This window comes from Mastigoproctus giganteus, chromosome 6, assembly GCF_048544385.1.
Source record: "Mastigoproctus giganteus isolate SK-2022 chromosome 6, ASM4854438v1, whole genome shotgun sequence".
NCBI classification, from domain to species: domain Eukaryota; kingdom Metazoa; phylum Arthropoda; class Arachnida; order Uropygi; family Thelyphonidae; genus Mastigoproctus; species Mastigoproctus giganteus.
In genome coordinates, this window is record NC_143580.1 from 154247323 (window position 1) to 154263662 (window position 16340).

Below are 16340 nucleotides of genomic sequence, written 5' to 3' on the forward strand. Positions count from 1 at the left end.
TTATTGCATAAAACAGCGGTTCTTAAACTGTGCGCCGCGGAATATTTTAAATTTTCGAGGGAAACGCAGCGATACTCGACATCTGTCGGACACCGCGGGAACTACTAGCTCGCGGTAGTTCACAGTTTCAGCATTTCTTATTAAGTTGTTTGGACCTAACTACTAAACGAAACTGTTGGGTATTTCTTTTGGTCTGGGTGCGCCTTGAAAAATTACTGAGACATTAAGGCCCCGTGAACCGAGAAACTTTGGTAACCTCTGACATAAAATACACAGTGAAGAAATTACTGTTGCGGAAATATTTGAACAGTGTTGACTTTCTCTTTTCATCAATCAATTTCCGATAGCCTACAACAATCTTCTCTGGGTCCTGGCGAAATAAATATCGCAGAGAACATCAAACCTTTTGTTTGAGGTTCTATGCGATACGAAAGATTTCATATAATTCTTTTACCGTTATCTCCTTCGTGGTAACATTTTCATCTGGCTCATTTAAAAATTTGAATTTTTAAATGCAAGTCTGCATTGACTTTATTAGCAGGAGACAAACACGTCTTCTTCCGATGGTTGATGGAACACACCGAGGCGGGCAGCAGGTAAACGTTTGTTTATTGACCGTACGACTCGCGGTAAGTTTAACGCGCGATTCAAATCTTTTTCAACTATCGCATAAAAAAAAAAAAAGATCGCGTTAACTGGAAATTTGCATCGTGTAAAGTGGTATCATTTTTCAAATAGCGTTAACTGAATATCGCGTTAATCGAACTCGAGTTATGCGAGGCCTAGCTGTACAAATTCAAGATAAAATTACAAAAATACAATTATGGTAACAAAATACAAATACAAATCCAGTAACAAATTGCAATAATTTATTTTTATCAGTGAATCGATATCCATATCGATATTTGTCGTAGAAATGTGAAGAGTATTTTCAAAATTTATGAAATTCCATTAATTCAAAAAAAAAATAAATAATAATAATAAATAAATATATATATATATAATTTCGAAAACGACCATGGGCTGGATTACACACGTTCCACGTTTGCAGGCCAGAGGTTTCCCACCCCTGGTTTATATCATATACCTTTCCCTATTCAAGAGACCCTAGTGTCAAAGCAGTTAGAGTTAGTGCCATGAAAATTGATGGGTAGGTCATTTAGGGTATGGGGAAAACAATTTGTAGAAGAAAAAAAATTAGTTCAAATTTCCGCCACCAGGGGGGAAACGGCGCTACACATATGTAAAAGTTGTCATTTACTTCAAGACACGCTGCTTGTGCAAATGACATCCTGTTAGATAAAAGCAGAAAGGCCAAAGCCAATAACCATTATGGCTCTTACAATAAAAAAGGAACGTGACTTTTAGTAAAACTGTTCTACCAGAATAATAGAATGCTAATGCAGCACCACATGAATATCGGAAACTTAAAGGTTTGCATAAAGGACTTTGACATCAGTGGGCCTTCGAAAACTAATAAAGAAATTTGAAGCAACCAGGCTGTTCGGTGTAATTCCAGGAAGGGGACGACCACGAATCGGAACAGAGGTTGTGGATGAAGTGGCGGTTGCAATGGTCAGAATGCAAAATACTACCAGTCTATAATGCCTGCCAGAGGTGTGTCAAGAGACTTGAACCTTGATTCAAAGTGCTTTGAATAATTTTACGCTGGTTCCCGTACAAGATTCAAATAGTGCAAGAACTATTTGAATCTTGTACGCTACACATATGTAAAAGTTGTCATTTACTTCAAGACACGCTGCTTGTGCAAATGACATCCTGTTAGATAAAAGCAGAAAGGCCAAAGCCAATAACCATTATGGCTCTTACAAAAAAAAAGGAACGTGACTTTTAGTAAAACTGTTCTACCAGAATAATAGCAATGCTAATGCAGCACCACATGAATATCGGAAACTTAAAGGTTTGCATAAAGGACCTTTGACATCAGTGGGCCTTCGAAAACTAATAAAGAAATTTGAAGCAATCAGGTTGTTCGGTGTAATTCCAGGCAGGGGCCGACCACGAATCGGAACAGAGGTTGTGGATGAAGTGGCGGTTGCAATGGTCAGAATGCAAAATACTACCAGTCTATAATGCCTGCCAGAGGTGTGTCAAGACTTGAACCTTGATTCAAAGTGCTTTGAATAATTTTACGCTGGTTCCCCGTACAAGATTCAAATAGTGCAAGAACTAAAGTCTTGTGATCAGCAACAATGAATAGATTGCTCTACGATTTCTGGCTCATATGGAACTTGACAATACGTGGGCTCGAATGATCTTGTGGTCTGATGAGGCACATTTCACTCTTCATGGGCTATAAATGCACAAAACTGCCGAATGTTCTCGTCCATCTGCTATTCATGAAAGACCACTCCAAAGTCAATACGTTACAATATGGTGTGGATTTTATAATCGGACCATTTTGCCTGCTGAAAGCAAAGCTGAATGGAAGGAACACAGTTAAAGAAATAAACACCTATGCAGTCCCAGTGCTAACATGCTCCTTCAGAATCACAGATTGGACTAACACTGAGCTGGAGGATATCGTGAGAAAGACAAGGAAAATGATGACCAAGAGCCGCCAACACCACCCAAAATCAGCCGTGGAGAGACTGACAATTGCCCGGAAAGAAGGAGGAAGGAGCCTGACAGACCTCATCAAGCAACAGAAGACAGCAATTGCTAATCTGAAGGATTACTTCCAGAAACACACAGCAGCACTCCACCATGCCATAAGGAAGACAGACAAGTGGTATACCCAACTCAACCTAAGAGGAATCCCCTCCCATCCAAAAGGCACAAACGAAGCTAGAAAGATGGGCAGAGAAGAAACTCCATGGCAGATGCTACAATGATCTCCATCAAGATCACATAGATAAAACTGCTTCCAATGCATGACTCACAAGCCGGACACTCTTCCCCGAGACTGAAGGATTCATGTTCGCCATCCAAGACCAGGTAATCAACACCAGAAACTATAGAAAATACATTGCCAAGGAGCCCTGTGTGTCAGATGACATGTCGACAATGCCACCTGGCCTCAGAAACAATCCAACACATCACTGCAGGATGCAAAGTGATCACCCAGACTGAGTACACTCATAGATATGACCAGGTAGCCAGGATAATACATCAGAAGCTAGCAAGGAAATACCAGCTGATCGAAGAAAGTGTACCGTACTACAAGCACGAACCCTTGGCAGTACTATAGAACCCAACCACAAAGCTGTACTGCGACCATGCGATAATAACAGATAAGACAATCCCGCACAACAGACCGGACATAACCCTTGCGGACAAGAAGGAAAAGGCTACCTATCATATTGACACAGCAGTATCCAACACTGACAACCTGCAGAAAACCCATGGAGAAAAAATCAGGAAGTACACGAACCTAAGACAGGAGATCAAAGAGATGTGGCATATGCAACAAGTAATGACCATCCCAATCAACATGTCAACCACAGGTATGGTGCCAAAGACCCTACATAACAGCTTTGCAGCAATAGGTCTCCCAACAAACACCTACAAGGAACTCCAGAAAGTCGCAATCCTGAACATTTGTAGAATAGTCAGAGAGTTCCTCACCAATATTAACACCAGCAGTAAACACCACACCAGACATAACAACCACCACCCTGTGTACTTGGTAGCAATACGAGTCACAAGGTGGAACCCCATTCAGGGAGAAATAATATACTGTACAATACAATACAATTTTATTTATCAAGAGAATTCGTTTACAATAAATGAACTTGTTAAGAAAAGTAAATTTCTTGACAACAAGTTGTAATTCTTCCTTTACAACAGTTTTGTACAAATTTGTTATCTTACAGAAAAGACTATGAAGTCACTACACATAGTATATTCCACACTGTAAACAGAGGTAGTAGTTTATCTGCATATCGATTCTAATCTACTGTGTCATTGAGTATCAAGAATTTTCTTATTAGGAATTTTAATTTGGAGATGGGGTAACTTCTCCTGAGCCTGAAATCAATGCTAGCCAACAAGTTATTTATTATATTCATTGTGTGCCTATCTCCAAATCTATTTAGTATCCTAGGGTGAGGCAAAGTAATTGCTTTTGGGTTCCTTAAATTTTGTGAGACATTTCTTTGCACATTCGACTCTTCAAAAATAGTGTTAAGATTTTTTAAGAATAGATTTAACTTCAGTTTTTGAACTGGATACAATATTTTATGTTTCAACAAAAATTGCCTTCTCTTGTTCAGGTCATTCCAAGAGTTTGTCCCCATTAAAAGTTTCAGAATCCTATTCATTGAGTTGTTTATTGCCCTTATTTCTGTTTTATTTGCTCGTACCCATATATTTACTAAATAATTGAGTTGGGAGTCCACTAATGCATAAAATAAGGTAACTTTTGTTCTAAGATTTAACTTATTCTTAATGTAGTAGAAAAAGTACACATAAAATCTCATTTTGTTGTACAAGTTTGTTATATGCATTACCCAACTTAGACTGTAGTCAATCCATAACCCAAGGTAACAATGATTTGAAACTTTTTCCACAGTTAGACATTTGCAATTCTTGAAATTCTGATCATGTAGGCAATCATGTTTGTGCAATTTGATAGAGGGTTGAATGTCCAAGGTTTGATGAGGAGGTCTTATTACCAAAAATTTTGTCTTTTCAAAGCTGAGTGCTAATTTATTATCATGCAACCAAGTTTGTAAATGTATTGCATCCTGCTGTAAATCATTCTCCATTTTTGTTAGGTTCTTTCCTATTGTATATATCATCTGCATAAATTTTTATAAAGGAGTTCTTAATTACTTCAAATATGTCATTTATATAGATGTTGAACATGATTGGCCCAGCATGTGTGCCCTGAGGTACTCCTCTCTTTACATTATAAGATTTTCCCTTTGTATTTTCTACTTCTACTGTTATTTTTCTCTTGGTTAAATAATTTGCTAGGAGTTGATTGAGTCTTCCCCTTATACCATATTTCGGTAATTTCTGTTGCAATATTGGGATATCAATCAAGTCATATGCTTTGGTCAAATCTATAAATAAAATCAATATGAAGTTATTGTTGTTTAAATGTAAGTTTAGAGAGTCTACTAAGTTCTCTAATAATGTCTGTGTGCTCTTGCCCTTCTGATATGAGAATAGAGAGTTGTTTAACAGTCCGTATTGATGTAAATATTTGCTTATATGGGAAAATATATAATTTTCTATTATCTTATTTAAAATTGACTGTATTGTTATTGGTCTGTAATTGCAAAAGTCATCAGGTGGTCCCTTTTTATATATAGGAATTACCTTAAATGAGAGTAAATTTGTAGGATAGCTTCCCGACTCTAACGCCCATGCTATTACCTCTACTAAGAGAACAGAGAACTGTTCTTTGTCTCTCTTTACCTCGGTTACTGTAATACAGTCCAGTCCGTAAGATTTCTTGTTCTTTAATTGTTCTATAATTTTAAGAATCTCAGTATAATGTGGAGCTAAGACTACACAAGAGTTCATTATCTGAGGAAGCCTATCTTGTTGAGTAAAGGAATCTTGGCAATAATGTATTAAATATCTGTTGAGATCTAATACAGCTTTGGCAAACCTATTTGCAGCCTCATATTGCTTGTTTGCACCAGAAATCTGTTCTATTAGTGTTTTAATTTGGTTTCCCCTTGACTTTTTCTTCCTTGTACTTAACATGTTATTTATAATGGTCCATTTATCCTTTTGTGTTATCTGCTTATCCATGAAAAGATGATTGTAATAAGTGTTTTTTTGCTTTTTTATCATACCTGTCACTTTATTTCTGAGTGTTTTATAATTGTGATAATGTTCTTTCTTTGATGGACAATTTCTATACTGCCTGAAATGTTTATCCCTTTGTACCAATAGTTCTTCTATTTCTTTAGTCATCCAAGGTTTCCTAAGCTTCATCCTGCTACTCCCAGTGTTTGTGTTGTTGGCTGTGTGATTAACTTTTCTCTCGGTATTAAACCTCGAATTGTTTATAATTTGTATTCTCTTATTTGAAAAAACATTTACATTTGTTGTGTAAGTTTTTTGATTTTGTATTAACATGTTTTCTATGTTTCTGTTTCAGTTTACCTGTTGATAAATAATTTTTCTTCGTAGCTTTTGTTAATTTTATATCTTCATATGGATGTCGTTTTGAATACATATCTACTATTAGTATACATGTTCTGTGATCTGAAAGTTGATTTAATAGTATGTAGGAATTAGCGTACTTCAACTTGATATTTGTAATTAGGTGGTCCAAACAAGAGCTGACTGTTCTATTACCCTCCATCCTTTGTTGCCTAGTTATTCCAAATAAGGTATGTTCAAATCCATAATTGTTTAAGATTGCAGAGTATCTGGGTATCACATTATCAGTTCCATCGGTTAGTAAATTAATATTAAAATCTCCTACTAGTATGGTCTTATCTGTTTGTATGTCGTCCCATTGCAAAATGTTTTCTAATTCTATTAGGAAGCTGTTTATTGAATCTGATGGTGGCCTGTAAAAAGCACAAATCATGAATGTGTTTTCTGGGTCTTCTCCTAATAATTTGACACAGCAGTTTTCACAACACTGAGTTAAGTGGTAAACCTGTATTGCCCTAAAGCATGTTCTATAGTATTAATGTTGAGCCTTTCCAAATATCATTAAAATCAGACAAATAAAAATTTTTATGCAATAAATATAATACCATAGAGTATTTTAGGGCTATAAGCCTCAGGTTGCAAAATAGTTAACTGACATGTAATTTAGTGCGAGTGCATCATTTCTACACCCAGCCAGCTACTAAGTAACTAGGACATCATTAAGTACACCTTATATTATGAATACCTTCACAAGTTACCATGATATTGCACTACTTTGAATAAGTAACACTTCACTAATGGAGAAGACTACTGTTACTTATTCTCCATTGGTGAAGCGGTACTTATTCAGAGTAGTGCAATATCATGGTAACTCATTGTGAAGCTATTCGCAATATGAGATTTACTTGATGCCAATTCCTAGTTACTTAGTAGCTGGCTGTGTAGAAATGATGCACTTGCACTAACTTACACATCAGTAATAAATATAATACATTTTTTATGTAAAAAAGAAATTCATAAATTAAATATAGTTTTAATGCAGTATTCTTAGCTTTAGACAGTCCGTACACCCTTTGCATATATGTATTGTTGATACATAAGACTCATGTATGTGGTGTCACTTGTAAAGAAATACATATACAGAAGGGAAAAAATTTTTTTTAAAAGTATATGTAATAAATAATGTAATTAAACCTAACAGCTCAATCACAAAAACTGAAAAAAATTAAATTAATTTAAGAGAAAAAAAATTCAGATGTGCCCGAAATATAACACACTGTGTACATTATAACTTTTTATATATACTGTATATATATATATATTTTTTTTTTAATAAATAAAGGCCCTCAGAGAAGTACTGTACATGTGACAAACCAGTGATATGCACCGGAAACCAAAGTGGAAGCACCCCATAAACACCAGACATTCTTAAATCAATGAAAGGGTCCAGCCAGAAGTAAACAGTTCACTCATCTTTGTACTTCCAGAGACCCAATCTGTTTAAAATGTGCCCTAAAATTCTGAATGAGATTTAGATCTACCAAATCTCATTCAGAATTTCCTGTGTGTGTGTGTGTGTGGGGGGGGGAGAGAGAGAGAGAGAGAGAGAGAGAGAGAGAGAGAGAGAGAGAGATGGAATCACCAAAAGAGAGAAGAATGATGATATACTCACCACAGATGTGAGCCGCCCCCTGGGGTTATAATTCACATATATCAAAAATTTACATACCTAGTAATTGAGATTACTTACATAAATATATTTATATCATATTATTTTACATGTTCAGAATTTATTGGTACAAATTAGGCTTAGGCTATTATGAAAATTTTACTGACTTTGGCAAAGGTGACTCTTGCTGACTACAATGATGGCTTAATGAGGTCAGATTATTATTTCAGAAGTACAGTACTGTATATATATTCTCCAAAATTCAATCCAGAGGTTTTATTACCATTGAACTTATTTGGATTAATGAATCAGGATTAATGAGTTTCATGCCGAAGAACAAGAAAAACTTCAATTCTCAAACTGTGAATCCTAGCTGTTAACTCAATTTATGTAATCCTTGATATTCAATAAAAGTATCTTAAAAAAGCATTTCATTTGTTTATTAACAGTAGTGAAAGTATAAATTCTGCGCCCCCACGTGATCTTTTTAAAAACCATCCATCATATTCCCATGACGGTGGATCTGGCGGTAAACTAGTTTCGCCACTGTTTATCATAAATAAAAAGATAAATTATTAAAATGACAAATATATTTTGTCATTTTTATAATTGTCAAAAAATTACCATTATAAAGATGCCAAACAGTGGAAGAGGGAATAAAAAGTACAATGGGTTGGGAGGTGATGGTTTTGTTACAAAGCGTTATGTAACTGGTGAATAGCTCTTAACTTAGTATAATCAAGTCACAAAAATTGGCGATAAGCAGCAGCTAATTTATAGGTCACCAAAACAGTCGGACCCAGACTGTTTTTCTGAGGGGGTGATAACGATAATTACATATATATAACTGACAGTAACTTAAAAATGCACACTTAATTTATCTAGAATTTTTAGTCAGCTCTTATACAAAATGCAATCAACTTAATATCATAAATCGCACCGTATACTAGTTCCAATTTACTCGGGCTCTGGGAAGGAGAACGATCGCACCTCCTTTATCCGTCAAAGAATGAAAAATTCCGTCAATGAACCAAAAATAAGGTGACATTAATATCTGTAATGACTGAACAAGTGTAAAAAAAAAAAAAGTAAACACTGTGATGACCAATCGCATTGTGATTGAGGAAACAGTAATGTTTCGCAGTCAAAATTTGTAAGCCGTTCTACATAAAACGTACCTTAGATGAACTAATAGAAAAGGCAGATTAACTTCCACAAGCGCCACAAATTTTTTAAATATAAAACGGGTAAACACAATCATCATTACGCCACTTCCAAAACACGCACGTAACAACGCCGAGCAACCACAACCTGCAACTAGTAAATTTGCTACCATTTCCTGTCACGTGACTATTCTTTCCACAACAGCCCCTGCCTCCCGCCTAACTTTTTAAAATCACGGTAGCGTCAACAACATTACGACCAGTTCAACTTCCCACGGCATCATGGGCGTCAAAAGTTTCACATAGAGAATGCCCCTCCATCTTATCCCACCTATGTTGTAGCGTAGGCTTGTCCATTTCATGACGTGAGTCGCTGTATGCTGTGACGTTTATTTGAGAGAAGTTTAAGACTGGTTGGCCAGCTTTCTGCTTGTCCACGCGTTACGCACATTGTGCAGAAGTGGCAATGACCGTAGTGTACCAATTAATCGAAAATGTTTCAATTTCTAAAGAGAATTCTAAGTTTTATATAAAAATGAATTATTGTTGAATTCTTAAAACTTCGAGTTCATCATATAATGGATTTCATATGAAATACCGCATTAAAATCAAAACCCAAGAAACATTTGTCTCTCTTGACTTCTAGTGATTCGGTTACACGTTTTATAATGTTATAAGTGCTTATAAAATCTTTACAAATAGTAGAGCAAATTTCAAATTCTGGAGTTTGCATCATCATTACACAAATTACCATTAACGTTTTATAGGTTCTAAATATCTGGACTGCAAAGAGGCACACGTATCAGGGCTTTGATGTCGAAAAGGTAATAGAAAATTGGAATAAAATTAAGAATAAAGTGTAAAGGATAATGTTAATTGCATAATCTTGGTACAAATAATACAAGAAAGCAATTTCTATGTAACATCAGTCTTAAAAATTCTACATGACTGTAAATCATGTTTCATTCAGTTTCTCATAGTTCATTAACATATTTATCTACTTTTCGGTATATACCAAAAACTAGATAAATATGTTAATTCGGTATAATGTCGCAGTATATCCCCAAAATAGTTTTGGGGAAACTGTTTGGTCTGGTTTTTCATGAAAAACTATATTTCGGAAGTACGCATACGAAGATAACATTAATAATATATGCTTTTGTTAATTTAATATGGCAATTAACAATATCATAATACAGTAAATATAAACAGTGTGCAACTTACATCTAACATTGTCATTGCCAAAACGCAAGGAAGTTGTAATAAAGTATCAATAAGGACTTGGTGTATAAGAGGGTGTTAATGTTTTCACAACTACAGTAAATAAAAGGCAAGCAGAAGCATCTTATATATATATATATATATATATATATATATTTTTTTTTTTTTTTTTATGAAAACCCCAAACACGAAAGGTATCAAAACCTATAGTACTTAGTACTGTGCATAGGTTGAAGGAGAAGTATGGGACGGGGGTGATGCCGGAAACTTTGCTCTAGAGACTAAACATGGGTTTCACCACTTCAAGCCTCCAACAAGCAAAGTGGTGGTATTTCACCGGTTGATGAAAGTCATCTACCACCTACTATTTTATTGACAAAAAAAAAAAAAAAAAAAGGAGCCTAATATTTTCTCCCCATTCAATAAAAGGTCTATGAGTAAATGCATTTAAAGGCAGAATATTTGAAGGAATGGACATTGATAAAATAAATTTTATATATACAGTATATATATATATATATATATATATATATATATATATATATATATATATATATATATATATATATAAACTATAAAGAAAAGAGATGACATGGTCTACATCTCTTTTATTCATACAAGATGTACGAGTACTAAGTTAAAAAAAAATAATACAGTGTATATACAACAGACTCTCGATTTACCGGGATCGGATTAACCGGGACACTTCAAGACTCCAGATTAAAAAAAAAAAAAACCAGAAATCATAAAATTCGAGTAATAAATAACTAGAATAGGTATAAACAGATATTTTGCAAGTCTCGCTAAGATCGAGTTTACTTCCCGTTTATAATAGATTGCGCTAACAGAAACGCCCAATAAAACGAAAAGTGCAAATTGTTTTTTGTTGACCTCCAGAAATGTGCTTTAGTAAAATGTGAGCTCGTGCGGGGTAATAATAGTGAGTTTTCGTCTTAACCCTGTGAAGTTCTTTACAGAAATTTTCATTTTGACTTATCATGGTGCCGACTAAGAGAAAAGTGACAGCGGTACTAGTACATCTACCAAAAAAAAAAAAGGAAAGCGATTGGATCAGAAAATTAACTAATAAGGATGTATGAAAATGGTCAAACATTAAAAAGTATTGCGCTGAATTCAGATTTGTCATATTAATAATATAGTAGCAATATGTTTCTAGCCATTCCCTTGTTACGTAAAACTCGACAAAGTAAGAAGTCCTGGAACGTATCCCTTACATATGTGGGGGGCCTTTTGTATTTTTGTATTAACCGGGAAATCTATCCGGGATTTGTTTTTTACCATCTATCCCGGAAAACCGAGAGTCTAATATATATAAGGGCCGTTTTAAGAACTCTCGTGGCCCCATTCAGTTTAAATTTTGTTTTAATTTTTTTCTGGGTCTCTCTTAGTCGCATTCCTAACCCTATGTATTAAAAGAGCTACTGGAAACTATGCTCCATCACCACATCAAGGTGGAAACCCGTCGATGGAGATTTTTTTATTTTTTGAAAAATACAAAGTAAAATACTATATTGGTGAAGACTGACGGGTTATTATATGACAAATAATAGAACCAGTACGGTGGCCAACTGCAATGACGCTGGCGATGATGCGGCGGACTACGTAATACAATTCGCCGATAAATAAATTTGTCGACCGCAGCGGACCTATAAGGCATCCGTGAAGCTTTGCACGGAGTGTAGCGAACACTTAAAAATTATAATTACATAATATTATTATTATATATATATATATATATATATATATATATATATATATATATATTATTAATCATAAGCGAGAATTAAATTTGTTAATTATTTTTCTAAATATTAATATTTTCGACACTTCAAACTATTTAAAGAAAGCCTAAAACATCATTATGTTCCGTGTTTGCGGTGCTTTCGACCGCAACGTAACATATGGGACAGAGGGTCTTTTAAAAAATTATTTAAGATCAACAAGTGATGGCCCCCAGTATGCCGAGGCCCCCTGGCGTCCGCCGGGTACCCCACCCACATTCGTTAAAACGGCTTGGTTTGGTTTGGGTTTTATTGGCGCATTTGCAACTAAGGCTATAATGCTCCAAGACTAGGTAATATATAAAAATTTAAGCTTTCAGTGACCTAATTAGGTCACTATGTCAAGATATAAAATAACAAAGGTGTAAAATGTAGAAAAGATAAATCAATAAAGAGGTAACAATAACATATAAAATTTAAATACACGTAAAAACGTTTATTGATTTTAAATAGCTAAAAACAGCAGTCACATTGTCATTGTTGGATAAAATCTGACTGGTGTATACGGCTGTCAGATGATTAAAAGCGGTAAAACGGATATTGTTAAAATCTGGGCAGTCAATTGAAATGTGTCTAATTGATAAAATTGTGTCACAGGACTCACACATAGGAGGATCATCAGCCCTCGGCAAATAGGAATGTGTCAAATGACTATGTCCTATGCGGGTCCGGGCAAGAACAACTTCCTCCTTACGATTGCTGCGCAGACTAGACTGCCACGGTTCGTTAAGACGGCCCTATATATATAATCCCCAGGGGCTCACATCGGTGAGTATGGGCTTGGCATACCAAAGGTCCTGAGCTGTGCGCTCAGTACCTTTGGTCGCAGTAATATAGAAGCTCACTTGAAGGTAAATAAAACAAAAGCAGACCTCACTAATTTTCGGACATGCACTTGGCAATATGTATTTATATGAATGTACGGCTCTTGGAACATTAGTTCAACTCCGCAAAGTCATTCTGTATAAATAAAGATAACTGTAAAGGCCGGATGTAGTGTTGGTAAACTGTAAAGTAAAGTATATTGATGTCAAACGGCACCAGGGGTTTCCCCATCTCAGCGTGTAGTGTTGGTGTGGGTTTGCATTGGTGTAGAGCAGTGGGGTCCGCGATATAATAAAATCGTGAGGGCGGTTTTCCACACTGATATATAATCTAGATATAATGCATACCATGTAAATTATTTATAAATAAAACAAATCGTATTGCATTATATTAACTACACTTGTTACAGTTACATTAATGATTTCTTATAATTTTGTAGTTGAACTTCAATTTAATTTTGTTTTGTATTCTTTTATTTGTGATGTTTTAAAATTATTTGTGATTTTAGATATAATGCCTTCCATGTAAATGATTTATAAACAAAAAATATATTAAATTAATACAGTATATTTAATTTTTTTTTCCCGGGATGCGCGCTAGTCCTTTTAAGAATTTTTTTTTTTTTTTTTATGAAAACCCCAAACACGACAGGTATTATAACCTATAGTACTTAGTACTGTGCTTGGGTTGGAGGTTGAGAAGACGAAAGAAAATATTTGTTGATATTAGACTTGAACTTCTGTAGACTGTAATTTTCAGGAAATGTGTATGAAGCAAGGTTTTTCCAGAAAACGGCAATTGAATGAATAAACGAGGAAGATGAAAAGTTGGTTCTGTGAGTTTGAAGTTGGACAGTAAAAGGATGTTGGTGGCACGTGTTGGGACTGTTTTGAAAGAGAGAGCAGGAATTATAGAAGCGAATTCAGAAGAACAGTGCCCATGGACGTATCTGTAGAAAACACATGCAGCAGAAACAATACGTCTATGAGACAGCAAGTGGCGAGACTCTGTTAGAGATGAGTCATTAATTAACCTAACTGCCCGCTTCTGAATAGAATCTAGAAGCCTGAGAGAATATTCCATGGTAAGGCGGATTTGCAATTTGTACAGAGTGAACAGCTGTTTGGAAGAAAAGTAAAGACGAGAACGAAAGAGGAAAACCAAGTTTTTTAGAAGCAGAGGAAGCATTATTTGTAATGTGCTTGTACCAAGAGAGATTAGAAGTCAGGGTAATCCCCAAAACAGATATATCATCTTGCCTAGAAATCGAAGTATCACCAAAGATACACATAGGAGCTGAAAATACTTTTTGCGAGATATAAGACAGAACTGAATTTTAGAAGGATTGAAATCAACTAAGTTGTCTTTGCCCCACTGGAGAATTACCTGAAGATTGGCATTTAAGGAATTGGTAGCGGATATTCCAAAAGTTGAAGCTGATTGAGCAGGGCAAGGTTTCTCAAAGTGGAAAGTAATGTGCAATCATTGGCAAAACTAAGGATAGGATTTCCAGTCAATGGAAGGTCATTAATATAAAAGAGTGGGGGGAAAGAACCGAACCTTGTGGGAAACCAGAATTAGTGGAGAAGTTAAAAGACAGAGAGCTTTCTACCATCACCCTGAGTGAGCGATCAGAGAGAAAGCTGGATAACGAATTACAAAAAACAGTTGGAAAACCATAAGATAGAAGCTTATTTAGAAGACCTTTATGGGTAACATACGCCAGAATATCACCAGTGGATCGACACTGACGGAATCCATACTGGCGATCATTGATCAGACGGAATGTTTCTAGGTAGTTTATGAGTTGGCGCTTAATTGATTTCTCCATTACTTTAGAAAGAGTAGAAGTAATTGCAATGGGACGATAATTGGATAGGAGGGATTTGTCACCCTTTTTAGGAACTGGATGGATATATGCAAATTTCCAAGCAAAAGGACAACACCTTTGGAATAAGAAAGTGAAAAAAGGCGGCAAAGAATAGGAGTAAGTTCAGGAGCAAAGGTGTTGAAAACAAGTGGAGAAATACCATCAGGACCTGGAGCTTTCTTAGCATCAAGATTCATCAAAATCCTTCTGACATCCTTTTGACGGAAGACCACAGCAGGCATTGAATGGAGCATGTTGGGAATGGTGGGAGATGTTTCTCTAAGATCATTAATACATGAGTTGGAAATAAAATGGAATGCTAGCGGGTCAGCTTTATCCATGGCTGAAATGACAATAGAACCATTTGGTTTGGACAGAGGTGGGAGCAGAGATGGGCCAGAGTTGCGGCCAATAGCTTTGGCAAGACACAAGAATGCTCGGCTACCATTAGGGCAAGAAGCAAGTTTTCTACTCTTATCCTGTTCAAAATCTAGTTTGGACTGATTAATAACTGCTTTACAATTGTTGCGAGATTTGGTGTACGCAGAAAATTAAACCGAAGAATTGGAAACAAGCCATTTACAATATGCAACGTTCTTCTCTTGAACAGTCTTAGCACATTTTATTGGAAAACCAAAGTTTAGAAAAATGACGAGATTTTAAAGTGGAGTGTGGGATAAAGGATTCCATTCCTGCAAGAATAATTTCACTGACACGATCTGAGCAAACGCTGACATCAGAAGTTTTGAAACAGTAATCCGACCAAGGAAAAGAAATCTTGCAGGTCATCCCATTTTGCATTCTTGTAATGCCAAACAACACGAGGTTGGGAATAGTCATGAGATAAAGGTTTCATTGGAGAAGAGACAATCACCAAGTTGTGATTGGAAGTGCCTAAAGGACCTCTCACTTCGACCGTGTACTTAGAAGGGTTGTTTGTGAGAAAAAGATCAAGCGTGTTTGCTGTATGGTTGAGATTGTCTGGTATTCTTGTAGGTAAATGAACAATCTGTGCAAGGTCATTAGTAATTTCAAAAGCCTCAGCATCTCGACCAGCTGGGTCGGTGTGAGTAGAAAACGGATGCCAGCTGGAGTTGTGAACTTTAAAATCACCAAGGAAATTACCTCACTGTTAGGAAAGTTGGACTGGAGAAAGTCAAATTACAAAGAGAGGAAGTCAAAGAGCTCCAGGTGATTAGTGGATTTGTGAGAACGGTATTTTAAGCCAGAGAAGGTCGAAAAGAGGAGATTCCAAATTACCAAGTTTCTGACAGGGAATATCGGAACGGACATATGCACAAGTTAGTGGCGGATTAACGAACAGGCGCATGAGGCGTGCGCCTCGGGCCTACATGCCCAAGTGCCCCAAACCGACCAAAAAAATATATATATTTCACTTTAAAGCTTTAACTCACACAAAGGTTTTATTTACAGTTTTGCCCAGTATCCGCTGATCCAGTTACCCGCGGTTAACCACGGTGAAAAAACCTACCATTTACTACTCGCGTGTCCAATACGATACTTCCCTTTATTTTTTACCATGTCGCGTAAGGTTTGATCACTAATGGTTCTTTAGAGATTTAACGGATGCACCGTTTTCAAACTTTTGAATAATTTGAAAGCGCAATTCTTGCGTTTGCCCATTTTGGTAATTTCTAAACAAAAAAAAAAAAAAAAAAATATTTACTATAAAAAAAAAATTC

General features: G+C 35.8%; 1 protein-coding gene across 8 annotated transcripts in view; it reads right to left on the reverse strand.

Moving 5' to 3' along the window:
* LOC150084664 (signal-induced proliferation-associated 1-like protein 2) overlaps positions 1 to 16340 on the reverse strand; it is a 585655-nt gene that overhangs the window by 483649 nt on the left and 85666 nt on the right. The window contains exon 1 of one of the 8 annotated variants that reach the window (XM_090376538.1): positions 8935 to 9017. The exons of 6 other annotated variants lie outside the window; for them this stretch is intronic. The gene's annotated coding sequence lies outside the window, so the exon portion shown is untranslated. Of the gene's footprint in view, positions 1 to 8696; positions 8779 to 8934; positions 9018 to 16340 lie in introns of those variants that run through there. One more of the 8 variants, XM_090376542.1, reaches the window with a different exon arrangement.